Source organism: Mesocricetus auratus, unplaced genomic scaffold (assembly GCF_017639785.1).
Source record: "Mesocricetus auratus isolate SY011 unplaced genomic scaffold, BCM_Maur_2.0 Super-Scaffold_100013, whole genome shotgun sequence".
Classification (NCBI taxonomy): Eukaryota; Metazoa; Chordata; class Mammalia; order Rodentia; family Cricetidae; genus Mesocricetus; species Mesocricetus auratus.
The window spans coordinates 26,520,187-26,538,173 of record NW_024429196.1 but is presented as its reverse complement, the minus strand read 5'-3'; the positions used below and the strand labels follow the sequence as shown (position 1 = coordinate 26,538,173).

Below are 17,987 nucleotides of genomic sequence, written 5' to 3'. Positions count from 1 at the left end.
TTAATTTTATATTCCTTTGTGTCTTCAATTAATACTTACTTAAATATTCAAATATCTTTTTCCAAATGTGTATGATCGATTAAAGCATTGTATATGTGTATGACTTTTTTGTAGGAAGAAAAATAAGGCAAAGATCCAAGACTTGGTTTTATCTTGTCCAGTTTGTCTGTAGATCTAAACTGTATCCTTGTGTATGTATCTTTTGCCGGAGGCCTAGGGCAATAGAAAGATACTATAGTTACTTTTTATATGTCACAGATATCCATTAATTATACAATTTTTTAAATTTTATTAACTAAGAATAGCCCATCATAAAACAGACCAAGGTAGCTGTAAGCTAAAGAAGGAATAAATTTCCTGAAAGAAAATCCAATGCCTGATGGAGGCAGAGGCAAACACCCACAGCTGATACCGAATTTTACTCCTGGAACCCAGTTACAAAACAAGAGTGATGACCAATGGAATCAAGATAGGGCTGGGAAATCCCCAGAGGCAACTGACCTAAACAAGGGGGAACACATGGACCCCAGACTGATGACTGAGAGGACAGCATAGGACTGATCCAGACACCCCCCCACTGAACCTGGGAGACAGAGAGGAGGCCTTGGCAATCTGTGGGACCTGGGAGAGTGGAGCAGTATTTATTCCTGGCATACAGAAGGACTCTGGGAACCCATAACACGTGGAGGGATGCTCTCTCAGCCTGGACACATGAGGAAGAACCTCCTTTCCCGGGATGATGTGACAGACTCTGAAAATCCCTCATGGAGGGCCTTGCCCTCCCTGGGGGAACGGAAGGGGGTGGAGTGGGGGTGATATGTTGGGAGGATTGGGGGTGGGGGAGGATGGGAGGGAGAGGGAACTGAAAGTGACATGTATAAAAAGTTAAGTAAAAAATATATGGAAAAACAGAAAAGAAATGCACATGCATTGATTCGTCCCACATATTTATAAAATAGTATTTATTTCATTTTTTGATAAAGTTACATTATTGTATCAATCAAAATAATTATTTAAGATCTTCTTCCTTCATATGAACCAGAAAAACTATGCACAATTAGGTGTGACTATACTTAAATCCATATTTCCATGAAAAAAGTTATTATTGTAGCCTGTGGTAATATCACAGTCCTTCATAAATAATCCTAGAAATTATAAGAATTTAAAAGTCTATACATTCTATATCCACACAAAATGATTGTAAAAAAGTTTAGATCTACCTTATGTAGATCTGAAATTTATCAGTCTTTTGTTTGTCCTTTTATAAAAATTTACCCTGGAAAATCATAGCATTCTTAGATTGTTGTCTCAACTGAACTGAAATGTGCATATATATAGATGCAAGTACGTCTACAGGCCTTGGGAAGATATGGTTTAGGTGATGAGGTACTGAAGAGAGCAGGGTATCACTGCTATGTGACAGGAAGCAACAACATGGATATTTATTTAGGTCGTCTACAAGCTCAGTATCACTCAGTAGCAGAAGGCAATAAGGCCATTTCTATTGCTGCCTGCTTTATTTTCTCCTCCTTTCTTTCCCTTTTTCTTTAACATTCTCTTCCTTATACACCTGGTGTTTTTATTTTTGTTTGATTGTTTTTTGTTTGTTTGTTTTTGTTGTTGTTGTTGACACCAAGTTCATGAAGAGTAACTGATGTAAGGGAACTTTGCTGGCTGTCTTCATGTGGAGTGGGTCCAAAGGCAAGTGATGCAAAGAGAACATGAAATGAGTCTTGGCGAGCAACCCAAGTGTAGTTTGTTATCTTGAGAATCTCAGGGACCAAGGGTCTAGGCACTAAATTGCATTACAGGCACCTTGCATATTTTGGAGAGAAAAGCTGTCATTGCCATCCAGTGGCAACAGGAGTTATTGCATGTTCACTTAAACTCTGTTTTGCCTGAGACCCAAATGGAGATTGACAAGGTGTTCTGCATTTTTAATGGGATATAAAACATACTATAACTGTTTATATCTCTGTGTCTTAGTTCTGGGTGCATAATATATAAAAGGTAGTCTTTGATGATATTTCAATTTGTGTGAGTTCTCTTTTCTTCCTATTATTAAGGGGAGCTTTTCTCTACGTTTAAAGAATGAATCTTCTAGACAGATAAATATCTGTCAATATTTTGAAATTAAGTGGAAAAGATTAAATGGACTACATAAATATATATTTATAGTATCATGGAGTTTTCAATAATATGTTTCATATTAAACATTTTGCCAAGGGTTTGATCTCATAGACAGAATTCTCCAGTTTACAGGAGATACCATTTCTATGTGTGTGTTTACTGAAGCAAACTGGTGAAGGACCAGGAACAGAAGAGACTGATCATTACTTCAATGTTGTGATAATGTTTTACTTATTTATTATTATTAGTGTGTGTGCATGTGTGCTTGTGTGCATGTGTGTTGGGGGGGCATCCATATGTGCCCATTGGGGTCACATCATGGATCATATATGGAGGAAAGCTTTGAGGGTTCAGTTCTCTTCTCCTAACTAAACTCAGGTTCCAATGCATGTATAGTCATTGCATCCCTATCTTCTCCCATGGAGCCATCTTGCCAGGCCTGTTCTGAAATTTTAGATCCCATATCCCATATCATACAGAAAGATGAATGTTTCTCTGACTTTCTGGGTAAGATTTAATGTTCTTCTCAGCCAGTCTTGGAATTCAAAATAATTTAAATGGTCTTTTTTTTCTTTTAGCAATTTTTATTAAATTTTTATTTTCTCCTGTGAAGCACACATCTTTCCAAGAGCTAGACTGTCCAGCTGCCAGCCATCTTATCCCTCTGCATTTCTTAGAGACTTTCAAAGTCTTCACCCTCCCTGAGGAGTGGATCGGTGGGATGGGGAGGATGGTGGGGGGAATGAGAAGATGGAGGGAGAGGGGACTGGAATTGGTATGTAAAATGAGGTTGATTTTCATTTAAATAAAAATTAAATAAAAAAGAAAAATTAAGTATTCACCTGAACAAACAGTACATATTCAGTTTTCTCCACCCTTTGCTTCACATTCTGTCTGAAGAACTGCAATGTTGTTCTAAACTCTGTAGACTTATTTAGGCCTTGAATCTTCAAAAGGAACTACTGTTTCTTTTCCATTCACAGGGAAAGGCTACAAAGAGAAATGAGATCATATGAGAAAGATGGTAGTTAGTGTGCTTGTGCTTTGTATGAGTGATGTTTTTCCTAAGAGAATGAATGGCTTTGTTAAGTGGAACATGCATTTGTATTTTCAATATAGATAGATATACATATACATATGCACACACACACACATACACACACACACACACACACACACACACATCATTAAAGGCAATCTACAGCTAACATGGAAAGTGAGTTAACCAGAGATTCATCTTTTTCCATGTACCGCCTCATCTTTGGAACATAAATAACTCTTTATATACTTCGTAATCAGTGGGTCTGAGCCATTTTCAACAAAGCAGGAGCTGCCAACAAGCTTCAAAGAAAAGTAAAAATGTATAGCAAAGGTATGAATAAGGAATGTGTACATTAACTGCTTTACACACAATTGCACCTTTATTTTAAAACTACTTTTACTGAACAGAATGAAATGGAACGTAGAAGTGAGTGGAACATCTTCATGCATATTCATCAGGTAAAACACTTGGAACATTTTCCTTCAAAACAGAAGTCTTTTCTCCACCTTTCCATTTTCCTTGTAAATTTGCCTGACTTACAGACCAAGGCTTCCATCCGGAAAGAAGTCCACCCAAATTATAGTAGTAAACCACACATAGTTGGATATTCGTAGGAGAGTGGTTGAGCCTCTGCTTACCTCTTGTTTGGACTTGGTGCGTTATCACTTGCTCTTTGGGCCTTGAGCCTGAATGCTTAGATTTTTGTGTACAGTCATCTATGCGGCCACCTTAATGACTTGATTGCTTTACTGTTAATCGTTTTAACATGACAGTCTGTCATTTATAATTCTCTTCCCCAGATGCTGTGGAGGGGATATTTGAGTTTATAAAGTGAGATACTGGTGTTATTATTACAATTTATACGTAGAACACTCTAGTATTCCATTTTGCATTCATTTTGTCATTCTCTTTCCTTTTTTGACACCTCCATTCCCTTCTGAGACCATCCTTTATTTCACTGTGAATCACCTTTTCTTGCCAACTACTCCCATTGGCTAAACCACTAGAGACACAAAAGCTTTGAATATACATTATGTTTTCAATTTGAGATTACGTGCAAAAACATACTAATTGCATGCTTGTATATGTAAGCTACATATAAGTATCCTTAGAAATAATGTTCCACAAATAGAGGAATTATAATTGGAGGTAAACAGGCATCTATTCATTAATTCTCACTTTATATCTCTATTTGAGGCAGCAGCTTCCTCAAACTCATAGCCAGATCTTACCTTTTCTTTGTGGTACATACTGACTTCATTTGCTGAAGTAAAGTAGATACAGTAGAAATAACTTGAAGAATTTAATAACTATATACAGAAGGAGAAGAATTCACAATATAAATTTATGCTCAATTAAGTCCATGTTTACTGAGGTGAAAATCAGGAAAAAATCTTCAACTTGTAAAAATATTATAAGTATACTGATACTCCCTTCAATTAGTTCCAAGGGCTACCATTGTATTCTACTTGTCAGTGGAATATCACTCTACCCACTGTGCGAAGACTGGATGGCAGCTGAACATCACTTCCCTGAATTAATACAATGTTTTCTATTCGTAAGCTTGATCTCAGTAGATCAGATAAAGGAAACCATGAAGAACTCAAAAGGCAGCTGCTCCAAACTGGAGAAAATATCAAGGTAAATGACTTCATACCATCATGAAAACAAGCCACATTGAGATTGAAATATTTTATCAACTTGAACATTTAAACAGTTGTTTCCAAGATTTACAAAGGCTCCAAAACAATATTCCTCATTGTGTATAAAATAATCAAAAGTGTAAAGTATCTGTCAAGACCAATTAAACAAGAATTACTCCTAAAATCAATATCATTTCTTACGTGTTATTTTATTTGTGATAATTTGTCTTAAAATTATTTTAGATAATATACAAATAATGAGTTTTCTAAAGTCTGTTGAACCCCACAGGTATTAACATGAACAGTGGTATTTGTGCATAGAAGAATCTACTGTCTTCAGGTGTGTACCTCCCTTCCAGCATTTTCCATGTCTGGTCTCTCTCATTAGTCAGATAACAGATTTCAGCTATATTAATGACATAATTTTTTGCATTAAATTTCAGTTTAAAAGTATTACTTTTCTACATATGACATACATTAAACTAAATTTCCAGACTACAATTTTTGAAATTTGGACAGCTGAGAAACGACTGTACTCCAGTGTATGAGTGCCATCCAGAACATAATGCAATTTCCTATCAGAAGCCAAACATCTTTTCTTCTATGTAATGTGAATATTCTTTCCTAAAAGGGTACAGTAAAGAAAATCAGAACATTTGGAGAGACTCTAAAGGCTTGCTTTTTATCTGATGTTGATAAAGAATGAAAATCCCCAAGCATAATAATGGCTGAATCATTTGAAACACCCACAGAAATTCTATTCCCACGAATACTCAATACTTCAAACATGAAAAGTTGTCCCACAAATGCAATTAATGGTTATCTGTTTGATGTGTGTATCACTGTTCCAGCTACCCTTAGGGGAGTGAAACCTTAACATTAGCACTAAATGTTAAAAATGGTGCAGGAAGGTACCACAAATTGTCTCTATTTTACTAGATGGTGAAGTATTGGACAGGACTCTAAAATGAAATAACCTTCCTGTAAATTCAACAACATATAACCTAAAGTTGAAAAATGGTTTTAAGAGAAAAATAGAGATATCTGAGGTTCATTGGTTTGGAAGGTGCAGTCTGTGATCAATTGGCTCTATTGTTTTGGGACTCATGGCAGAGATGTACATCATGGTGGAAGCATACTGGGAAGCAAAATTTCTCATCTCATGGTCAGGAAGGAATTTTCAAAACACCGAGAGAAGCCCAGGGTCCCATAAACCCCTTCAAAGATATCCTTCAGTCATCTAAAAGACGCAATGTGGGTCCCATCTCCTAAAAGCGCTACTATCCCAAAAAAATAATAGTTTATATGATGACTTTATTATTCCAGTTGAAGTTTTATTACTCATTTGTGGTGCTATGTTCAACCAATAACTAGTGATAAAAATAGGATAAATGAGCAAAATAGTGAAAGCATTTATGTTATTGATGCAATAAGAATTTAAAATAGATATTTTTATATTATGGTATTTTGGCTGTATGTAAATAAAATACATTTTACTGATTTAGTTAAAGTAGCTCTTGAAGACCATGTGAAATTTCTTTGTAGTGATTTTATTAGGAAACAACACCTATATACATAATTTCATATATGTGTATTTGTTTATCAAGTTTGTTAGTCGCTAGGTCTGTAACTTCATTTTTCTCATTTAAAGAAGTGATTTTTGAGATTCAGAAGGTAACTCTAAAGAAAATAGAATAGCAGTACTGTTTCTAAAGCTAAGGTCATGCTCCCAAGGAAAGAACGCATATGGGAGAGGATAATTATCTCAAGAAGTGAGATCTAAACCTCACTGGTGAGTGTATCAGAGTGGTCCAATGAATGGAGGAGTTGATTGTGTTGCCATGGTAGAAAGCATCATTTGAACACTGCCTACTAAGAGGTCAAGGGAGAATCATTCACAAAGTTGTTTCCAGATCATTCACCTGGGTTTTGTTAGTCTGGATGATATGCTAAAGAAGCTTTTTGGGGGTGTTATTGGATGCTGAGCTCAAGGGAATTTTAGCAGTAGGCAATGACAGAACAGTTGGGCCCAAAGTCAAAATACCTTTTATTTTCCATGTTCTCTCATGCACTCTGGAAAAAGAATTTTATATTTCCAGGAGGCATAAGCAACATTGATGCAGACATAACCAAAACATTATGAACTTCTTTATATTGGACAGAAAACAATTTGAAAAATACTAAACTAAGCTAATACAGAATTATAATTGATGGACTTTTTTATAAGATGCTAATATTGCCACAAAGCTAATAGATAATGCACATTCCAAATAAAAATGCTGTACAAGGCAGAAAATATTTAGAACTATCTTATACATTTACCTTTCCTTTATAATAACAATACTGGTTAGACATGGGATACACACTTTAAGGCATTCCACAAACTTCCCTTGAGGTAGTCTTTGGACTCTGTTCTAACCAACAGGATTTCTGAAGTAGCTATAGCCACAGCCAATACATCATGGTAATTAAGGAAGAACACAGAGACTCTGCTTTTCCCAACTTAGGGGTTGGTAGTGGCCGTGGCACTGAAGCACATATGCATGTGAATGAATATGAAAGAGACATAAACTCCTATTGACTTTAAACTGTTATTATTAAGGAGTCTTTTTCCTAATATTGTTTAGTTATTCAGACCTCATCACCAAAATATAATTTACTAAAAACGCAGTGAGTTGGTTATATGTGAAGAAACTAAGTAAGATATATTAGTTTTCCAAAGCTTTCCATTGAAAACTTTTATTAGCATAGAAACTCATAAGTTTTTGGATGCAAGGGTGCTTAATACATGAAAATTAATAATTATTTTAGGATGTTTATATTAAAATAATGCTTATTTTCTGAAAAATAGTTTTCACTATGCACAAACCTATTAATGTCCAAAAGAAAGCCATGTTTGTCAAAGTATTTCACTATGTTGTCATGTTTGTAGACTGCTTTGCTGGCCTCAACATCTGTTCCTGAAGAAGACACAAGGCTCTGAAGCAGATTTGTTAGGCTGAAGCTATATGGGGAAAGCTATGTACTCTAATCTTGAAATTTTTAGTTTATCCATAGAAAACTACATGACCTTGTTGGTGTGTGTCTCTGTTCGGTCTCCCATTTAGAATAAAGACCTACGGATTCCAACGCCTGAGCTTTCAGCTGAATCCCAGGGAGAAAATGGTCTCAGCTGGCATCCTCTTTTCTGTAGGAAATCGCATCCCTTCACAGAAGTACTACAAGGTGATGGACATACAAAGATACAGGTCTCTTGAACACTTTTAAGGGACATCCAAGGGAAGGAAGGCTCCCTGGAGAACGAGATCTTCCCTGTGACTACTGTATCATACTTGCTTTCTGTGTCTGTAGAGTACCTTCCTACCCTTCACCTACATAGTACAAAAGTAATTGCTAACACACTACCTGATTGTTAATTTTCATCTCATAAAACACTTACCTGGGAGCTTGAGCTGAATTGCTAATTAGGCAGAAAATAGAGCAGAAGCAAACTATCCTTGAAGCCAATCTCTAGACCCCCTAGAAAGGCTAGTGTCATGTATTTAAATAATGGTCTTAAAAATAGTATTTAGAATTCCAAATTGACTCATGAGTTACGACATATCTACTATTTACAGATTGAACAATTAGGTTATTAACATGTTAGTAAGTTGAGTTAGAGGAATAATATATTCTTCTGTAGTGAGCTGGATTGTCATGAATTCTGTAGCATTTAATAATTGAAGCAAATCTCAAATTCTGGAAAAAGTATCTCCCCAAATATTAGAATCTTAGGAGCTTTTATTTTTCGTTAGTTTTTTATAATGCTGGAAAAAGTACTTGAATTTTTGCAACAGATCTTGATTTGCTTGCTAGTTTTACACTTATACAACCATGGAAATGTCAGCTGAGTTCCTTAGGCTTCAGTCATAGACCTTTCAAACATTTGAATATGATCACTGTCTTAAACATTTGTTTTTCCTGTGTGAGCATGTGTATTTCTGTATTCTAATAGGCTCCCATGAAATCTCATGTAGGCCTTGACCTCCTGATCCTTCTGTCTCTGCCTCCCAAGTGCTGAGATTATAGGTGTACTCCATGCCCAACTTGAAACAGCTGAACTTTAATAGAAACAACATCCTAATTTTATTTAAATCCTAACAAGTGACACTAAGGGCAGATTTTCTTTAGGTGATTAGGACTGCATTCGTGCATTCAAAATGCTACCTCCACTATTTTGAACAACTGTAGAAATCTGAATTAGTGGAATCAGAACTAAGGAGAATAAATTACATTTTCTTAAATTAGAAACCTGACAACCCTAGTGTTCAAATTAAAAGGAGCATTGATAGGCTTTCTGCATCAAATTTTTAAATTGTTGAGGGTGAATGAAGGGTTATGTATCTTTTGAGTACAATGATATTCTGACCAAGTTCAGTTGAAATTGTACTCACTGTTGCCAGTAAAATATCTTGAAGAATTTTGTAAGAATATAAAAGTTAATTTATATTGTTGTGAACAATAACTCTAGAAGAAATACTCCTTTAGTGTAATTTGAGGTTTAAATGTAAAGGATATTCACATACTTTCATTCTGCAAAAGAGTAATTTAAATATTTATCTAACATTATTTACATGAAAATGCTGTGCTGTGGTTCACTTATGGTACTGCTCTGTGTCCCTCCAAGTGGACTTCTTTAGATACACATTTGGAAACAAATTATATTATGATTCAAAGTACAAAAAGAAATAAATACAGTGTAGAATGGAGGAGCTTGGAGACTGAAAAATGGCTGCAGGCTCAGTGGGAATGGAAGCAGTATGCTTAATTTCCACACACTGAGCTACAGAGCAGGCTTATTTAAATCTATTTTCCTGTATGAATTATGCATGGCTATCATTTGTGAGCTCCTTTCCTATATTTGAATATATATATTCAAATGTCAAATATATATATTTGACAATGTCAGAATATTTATTTAAATGTCAATGCTTGATAAACTGACAAGCAGGAACATCCCATTCATTGCTTCAAGTAACTGTTTTGTTTTCTTTTGTGTTTTTAATTTTCTGGAAATGCATTTGGGTTACCTTAGACCATTCAAAAAGAAGTGCCTGAGAAAGTTTGATGTCAGTCAGTTTTCACTTTAGGTGAATAACGAACTTGAGCTTGGGGCTCTGAAAACAATAACAAAGGGTTGAAGGTCTCCCTGCGGGGGGCCAGGAGGTTCCCTCACTTGCCTGGGCCAGCAGTTGAGCTCACACAGGTGTTTGCCTGCAGGAAAACTCCACTAATTAGGGAACAAACTAGACAGTGGAAACCAAACTGCAGGTATTTTCAAGTAAAACCCCGTTGAAGTGACAAATCTATGGAATGATTTGCACAATTTCAGTAACCAGGAGGTTTCAGCTCTTAATGAAAAATGCCCTGCCCATTTCTAGCCTGGAGAAGATATGGAAGTTAGAAGTAAATAGAGATGCTGTATACAGGTGCTGGATAAAAATACACAAAAAAGCAATGTTTAAATGTTGAAAATGAATACCTTTCCCCTGGCAATAAAGAAAAAGAGTCACGATTAAGTTCATGATGCTTGCTACTAGATGGGGAGCCAGGATTTTTCCAGAACTGAACAATGACAGCTTCACCTCTTGCCCTGCTATGGTTCCATCACCTAATGACAGAAATTCTTAGCAGAACAATCTCATTCATCATCTAAAGTATTTGTTTACCAAGTACACAGAATAGTTTCTGTACTGGGTTAAAGAGACAGAGTTCGACCCAGGAGAGCTTTGTCACCTGGACCAGGATAATGCCTTGGAAGCATTAGTTCTCCATTCTTGCTCTTTGTAGTGGGTTCCTATATATAGGGAACATCTCTGTTGGTCAGCACTAAAGACCATGTATTTAATACCACAATAAAGGGGTTTATCTGAAATTCTACGTACTCCTCGAGTAATGGTCATTTTTTCCTCAGTGTTTGAAATTCCAAATTTATAGAGAGGTAATGGAAGGGAGTTCCTATCAGCAATAAAGAAGAACTATATTGTAGAAAGCATTTATAAGTATAAAAATCGAAAGACCTGGACATACACACACACATACACAAGAACAATCTCAGGGATAGTCTTTTAAGTAAATTGGTACTTAGTGAGAACTAACTGCATAGTTTTTAATCAAATCTTCCCACCCATTAATGAAATGATTATCGCTAATACCTTGAGATAATGATTAATGAGTGCTTGGAAGAATGTGAGCTCCTGTCATATAAGTAGTATCAGTAACCACAGTCCTCACTAGTGAAGAGGTGAATCCCGAAGCAACAGAAACTAGACATGCTGATAGGCTTCAGGATAGGAAGAGAAGTTAAAGTGTTAAAGTTTAAAAAGAAGAATTGAGTGTGGCAAAGGCCATAGATGATATACCCAAAATGCATCATACCAAGTTTACAGTGCTGTGAGTTCCTGCCCTCTACATTTAGACTTTGCTACTTTTCCTGTTACTGTTACTGTGATTACGACAAAAGGAAGGAAGGGCTCATTTTGGTTTCCAGTGCCAGGCCCAGTCTGTCAAGGTGGAAGTTGAGGGAGCAGGCATTTGAAACATAGAGTCACATGGCATCCACAGTCAGAAGCAGATGGCAAGGGATGCCTTCCTAATTTTCAGATTGTGTGCTTTCTCCATTGGATAGCACTCCAGGTTTCCCTGGTGAGATCATCAGCCCTACCCACAGTAAATCTGAGTCTTCTCTCATCAGTAAACACAGTGAAAACAATCCCTCACAAGTATGCCCAAAGGCCTGTCTCATGGTGATTCAGAATGCTGTGAAGTTGAATCCTGGGGACTACTCTTTGCATCCTAGGGACTACTCTCATAGATTCTGACCCTGACATTGGCCTTCTCATAGTCAGACATCTTTCAGATTTATCCACTGCGCATCACTTCTACACTCTGGAGAGGGGAACTAGGCATTGAGTTGGGAATGTGGAAAAGAGAGGGGCAATTTCAGTGGGTGAAGATGACAGGGTAATAAGTGTGGGCAAGAAGAGAAATCACTGTGTTTCCATCGTTTTATAGGCTTCTTCATTTATTTCCTAGAGACTACTGCTAATCTGATTGTGCACTTTGTAGCTGTCTGTATCCTGTTTCAGATAAGAGTGCAGTTCATGTGTTTCCTTTCATTTCTGATCCAGATTTGGTTATCTCAAAAGTCTAAAGTTTTTTCATACAAATGAAACTTATTGATGGAAAGCACTAGTCCTCATGGATGCTTTATAATTATAGAGATAGCTCTTTTGTAAATTCACATGCATAGGGACATCAAGCAAGCATACCATATATATATATATGCCATATATATACATATATATATATATATACACAGAGTTTGCTTGTGTAATGTATTGCATCTGAAGTTTGTAGATTGCTAGATCTACAGTTAAGAAATACAAAGTGAAATGGTATTGGAATAAGTAGCCCGAAGAGACATTGGAAACGGTGTTTTAAAACCTATATAGTTCAAAAATCTGCACACTCATTTTGAAAAAGTTTCTAAGTCTAGCTGGGAAGTGGTGGTGGATGCCTTTAATTCCAGCACTCGGGAAGCAGAGACAGGTATGTGTGTTCGAGACCACCCTGGTCTACAAGAGCTGGTTCTAGGACAGGCTCCAAAGCTATACAGAGAAGCCCTATCTCTCCCACCAAAAAGAGTTCCTAAGTCTAAATTTCTTTAGAATTACCAAGAAAAGTGAGGTCACCACTAAATGAGCTTGGTGATTAGTCAAAGAAAGACAGAGTATATGGCACTGGTAGAAAAAGTATTGAGGGAAACAAAAGGATTAATTGGAGGTTTAGATCAAAAAACATTATATGCATGTATTATACTAAATAATTTTTTAAATTAGCATTGAAAAAGGATTATTTTATTAATTTAATACTTATTTAAGTGATGACATTGATTGTAGTTAATGCTTGTGCAATAAATTCCAAGCCTATCATGCTGATTGCTCCTTCTTTTAACTACACAAAATTCAGTAACAATAATATTCAGAGAAAGAGATACATTGTGTCAAAGACAAGAAGCATGGGACTCAGAGTCAAAAGTTTGTTCAATGGTTCCTTAGTGTCACCAGACACTCAGTTTTCCAACTTCCACCCCTAATTTGCTCCATACATGATGATCTCCACATCATGATTGTACAACCAAATGATAGGAAAGATTTCTTCCAATACTTGGGTTTCTTATTCACTGTGCAATGAACTTTCCATACATGTCTTGCTAGGCAAGAGGATACATCGTGATAATCCTCACTGACTCCATAATTTGGGTATTTAAGAATTACAACTCTGTCCCCCTAACTAAATACACTATTCTCTCACTAGGTAATGGAGATATGGCTAAGATGGAAACTAGTTGTGTTCACCAGTGTGGCCTTACCAAAGCTGCCTTACAGCAGTAGAAAATATTTCCTGATACTTCTGTCAAAAATGTTGTTATTGTTTCATCCATTTATTTGGATGATTCATCCATTTAGTACATAATTCTGCGAGATAGCAAATAAAGATAATTATTACATAACAAAATTAAAAAGAAACATGTTATACTAAATTTTGCCAAATCATTTGAATAACCTCTTGAACATCCAAAAGTTATTCATATATTTGTTCACTCATATATTACTCATTTAATTAATAGTAATTGGAAATTCAAGATGTATCATAAGCTGTAGTCAGCATTTTGGATACAGTTATAAGAGACTTCTGGTGATATCTTGCTTGAACAAATAATGCCTGTCTGGGGCGTTTCAGAGAATGGAGTGTGACACTAGCTAACCGTAGAGGTCTGGAGGTCTGTACAAACAGACAGGAAGTGAGGTAGCTGGGCAGAAAAAGGATATAAGCAGGGAGAAAGAGGAAATTTCTCTGTTGTCTGCTGATGTGCTAAGGACTTAAGGTGTGCTATTGCTTGCTCCTTCTCTCTGACCTCTCAGCATTTCCCTCTATATCTGACTCCATCTTCTTGTTATCTAGACCAATTAAAAACTTCATTTACAGAGACTCAGGTAGTTGTTTGGCACTATGGCTCATGAAATATAATAGATACAGATCCACATATAGGAGTCATAAAAGCAAGTATAAGGCCAGCAATATGTCTGGGCAGGTAAGGCTATTGCCACCAAGTTGGAGGATTGGAATTCAATGCCAGATCATGTCAAAAAGTACAAGATACAAATGCTGATCATAGAGGACATCATAGATATTATAGGTAAATGAGGCAAGCCATAGGGGTTTAAATGTCTATCTGCAAACTCAATTATTAACTCCCAGAATTTGGAGTTTTTAAGGTACCAAATCAGTATCCCATTTCCAGATACACCACCATTTTCTGCTTATCTAAATGCCAACAGAAAAAGGCAAATGTACAGAAACACTTTCAGAAAAAACTGTGGAAAAGAATATGGAAGAAAACAGTAAAATATAGGCATAGCTAGCTTGGATTAGGAAGAAGGGTACCATCAAAGAGGTGGGGATGTGTGATTTTTTTCTTTTAAACTAAACCAGAAGAATCTAATTAAAAAAATAACTCAGTCTGGCATTTCTAATGCAATCCTTCACACCATCTCTCAATCTAGGGTGGGGTTTTTGATAACTTTAAGCCTTAATGAAGTAAAACTGAGTTTGAATCTTGACTTTTCAATTATATGTTGTGTATTTTCAAGCTTTTGTATTTTTTGTCAATAGATAAGTTAGAGAAAAATGTCTTTCAAAATAACAAAATGTAGCACAATGTACAAAAAATAAAGAATTTTTTGTTTATTTTCAAAACAAGGTTTTGGCCTTGAACTTCCAATCTTGCTGCCCTCTCCTATGGAATTCTGAGATTTCCAGCATGTGCCCTCACATACGGTTTTTATGAACTGCTTAGGAATTAATTCCAACCCTCTTGGATGCAAGGCAAACACTTTTCAAACTAAGCTACTTACCCAGTCCAGAAAAGCAAATCTTTTAATATACCCATGTGTTTTGGGTAAGTAATTGAAGATAGTTTCATGCATATCTAGAGCTATGTCTTAGGAAATAGTGGTCAAAAGTTATGATGTATTTAGCCAAGACTAACTAGAACTCACCCTATTTTTCTATTTCTATCCTGGATACTGACAATATCTATGACATCATTTGATCCAAAGAAATGTACTTTTCGATGAGAGGAATAATAGAAAACACAGACCATAAATTCATTTCTCTTCATGATATACTGTTTAGGTATAAAAGGCACACCTGCCATGCTTTGACCAGTCGCTTATATATGCTCCACCAAGTAGAATGGCAGTTCCTGTCATGTATGCTTCATACATCTGAGTACAAGCCCTAGAATCTAGAATTTACTCCAAGCTTCATAAAAACTAAAAAATTATAACCAAATTTAAAACATGTAGAGCATATGACAGCTCTATATAGACAATGAATATGGATGCCACACAACAGATTTCTAACCATGAGGTCACAGCACTAGGTACCTGAGGAACCCTGCATGGAGAACAAAGGAAAGAGAAAGTAGTTAGAGAATTATCATATAGGCACAGATCCTAGAGTGTAACACTCTCCCTTTTCACACAGTTTACCTTGGTTATTTGGTACGTGTTCACACAATTGAGTCATTAACCAGAAATAGTTCTTAGTAAATAATAATAACAATAACAATTAATGTACTTGGAGTTTGTTTGCATTTTTTAAAAATTTTGATAATTTTGTACATGAGCACACATGTATCATAATTTGTTGTGATTACATCCACCTCTGTTACTATCTCTTATCCCATTCTCATGCCTAGTGGCCCGTTATACTTGCCAACTCATCCTTCTGCTCTTTGTTTTGTTTTGGTTAGTTGATTGCTTTCATACAGCTGGACAAAGGTGCTGTATATTCAACATTGTGATGGTCATCTCATATCTAGAAGAAAATTTGGTCTCTCCCAACACACAATTTTACAGCATTTCCAGTTACTTTCTGTACAGTGTTCTCTGGGCAGTGGAGAGAAAGATAGAGATGTTCCTTTTAGGGTTAAGTATACAACAGTCAGTTATTCTCAGCTTTTTGACTAGTTAGGAGTCTGTAAAACCTGCCATCTACTGAAAGAAGAATATTTTCTATCTAAGATGAACAGCCCTACACCACGGTATAATGATACCATATTAAAAGTATTTTAGCAGCATGTGCTTTTATCTTAGTTAGGCTTTCTATTGATGAGAAGAGACAAGACCACAACAACTCTTATAAAGGGAAACTCTTAATGAGGTGGCTTGCTTACAGTTTAGAGGTTTAGTTCATTATTGTCATGGAGGCAGCATGCAGGCAGACACAGTGTTGAAGAGGTAGCTGAGAGTTCTACACCTTGCACACTTGACAGGAAGTGAACTCTCTCATTGGATGTTGTTTGAGCATATATGATATCTCAAAGCACACCTCCACATGGACACATTTAATCAACAAGGCCATGACCAATCCAACAAAGCCATACCTCCCTTTTGGGGACCATTTTCTTTCAAACTACCATATGAATATAGGAAAAAAAGGCAAGTATGTCCTACCCCATAGTGAGAGCCTGTGATCCCCTAGCTTTATGTTTTGGGGTAATTAAAATACTTTTAATTGTAGTTGGAGACTTCCAATAGGAATTAAGATAGAGGGTCAATGGTTGCCCAGTCTTCTAGTTGTCACGCCACAAACATCTCAACGTAAAATGTATATGTAGCCAGGACACACACACACACACACACACACATACAAACACACACACACACACACACACACACACACACACACACACACACACGCACACACAAAGACCTAATCCCAGCACTTGGAAGGCAGTAACAGGAAAATCTTTGTGATTTCCTGCCTAGCCTGGTCTACATAGGGAGTTCCAATACAGCTGGGCCTATAAAGAGAAACCCTGTTTTGAGCCCCCCCTTAAAAAAATAGAATCAATCAATACTAAGTAAAGCTTACTTAATTTTTCTTAGACATAGTATTTATTAATTTTTAATTTTTAACCTTTATGTTTATTGTATATTTGGCTTATGTAATCTACCTGCATTTAAATTTGTGCACCACATGCATGCAATGCCCATTGAGGCATTGTAGTTACAGGCAGCTGGGAGCCACCATGTAGGTTCTCGGAATTGAACCTGGGTCCTCTGGAAGAGGAGCCAGTAATCTTAACTTCTAACCCATATTCCAACTCCAGCCCCCTTACATATAGATTTTAAGTCTACTCTGCTGCCATACTTATTTTATTTTCTTATGTTGGAGAAACACTGGTGTGTGTGTGTGTGTGTGTGTGTGTGTGTGTGTGCCTCAAGTGTACATGTTATGGGAAACTAGCAACATCAAAAACAGCAAGATTTTATGTGTAAATATCTGATACAAATCTATGTGAGCCTTAGCAATGTTGAAGTTTACTATCACAGAGCTGCCCACTTGTCTCCCTCAGGGGTTAACATGACTCACTCTCAACTTATTTGTCCTTGGGAATATTATTTTTCTTGATCCCTTTTTACTTTGACTCTCTTTGATCTACTTTAATGAATTTAATATCCTTGATTTTTTTTATCTGCAGATATCCATGGCATCTATTTGTACTGATATGGCTTGTTCCCGGTCTGCCTCTTTAATTTTTTTACAGCATCTGGAACAAAACAAGAGGTAGTAACATCTGAACTAGGAAGAAGAACTGGTGTTTCTATGAGAAATTATGCTTTATTTACCAAGTTCCAAGGCATAATTTTGGACTTTGGTGTTTTCTTGACTAATACTTAAAAACAAATAATTTAATTGTAATTTAATCTTCAATAAAAACTACAATTGTCTCCATGTCTTTCATGGACTAATGTGCTATTACATGTAGTGTCACATGAAATTTGTTTTGTGCATATAAAATAAACCAGTACTGACAACATAGTTTTGGTAAATAACTAGAAGATCTCAACTATCTACATGAAGAAGATACTATGCTTCCTTTATAAATGAGTTTGTTCAACTTGGAAAAGAAAATGTACCATATGTGTTTATCCACTGTTATGTATTCTTCCGAAATGAAGTTGATGTAACTACATAATTTGAAAAAAATTTTTGATGAATGTGCAACCATTTGGGAGATTGCTTTGCGGTCCATGGAGTGACCAACTCTCAGGTTG

General features: G+C 36.2%; 1 long non-coding RNA gene across 2 annotated transcripts in view; it reads left to right on the top strand.

Moving 5' to 3' along the window:
* Window positions 1-17,619, top strand: part of LOC121143444 — an 87,353-nt gene extending 69,734 nt beyond the window's left edge. For both annotated transcript variants that reach the window (XR_005880629.1, XR_005880630.1), the window contains 2 exons: window positions 7,923-8,040; window positions 17,411-17,619. This is a non-coding gene — a long non-coding RNA (uncharacterized LOC121143444). The remainder of the gene's footprint in view (window positions 1-7,922; window positions 8,041-17,410) is intronic.
* The last annotated feature ends 368 nt before the right edge of the window (window positions 17,620-17,987 follow it).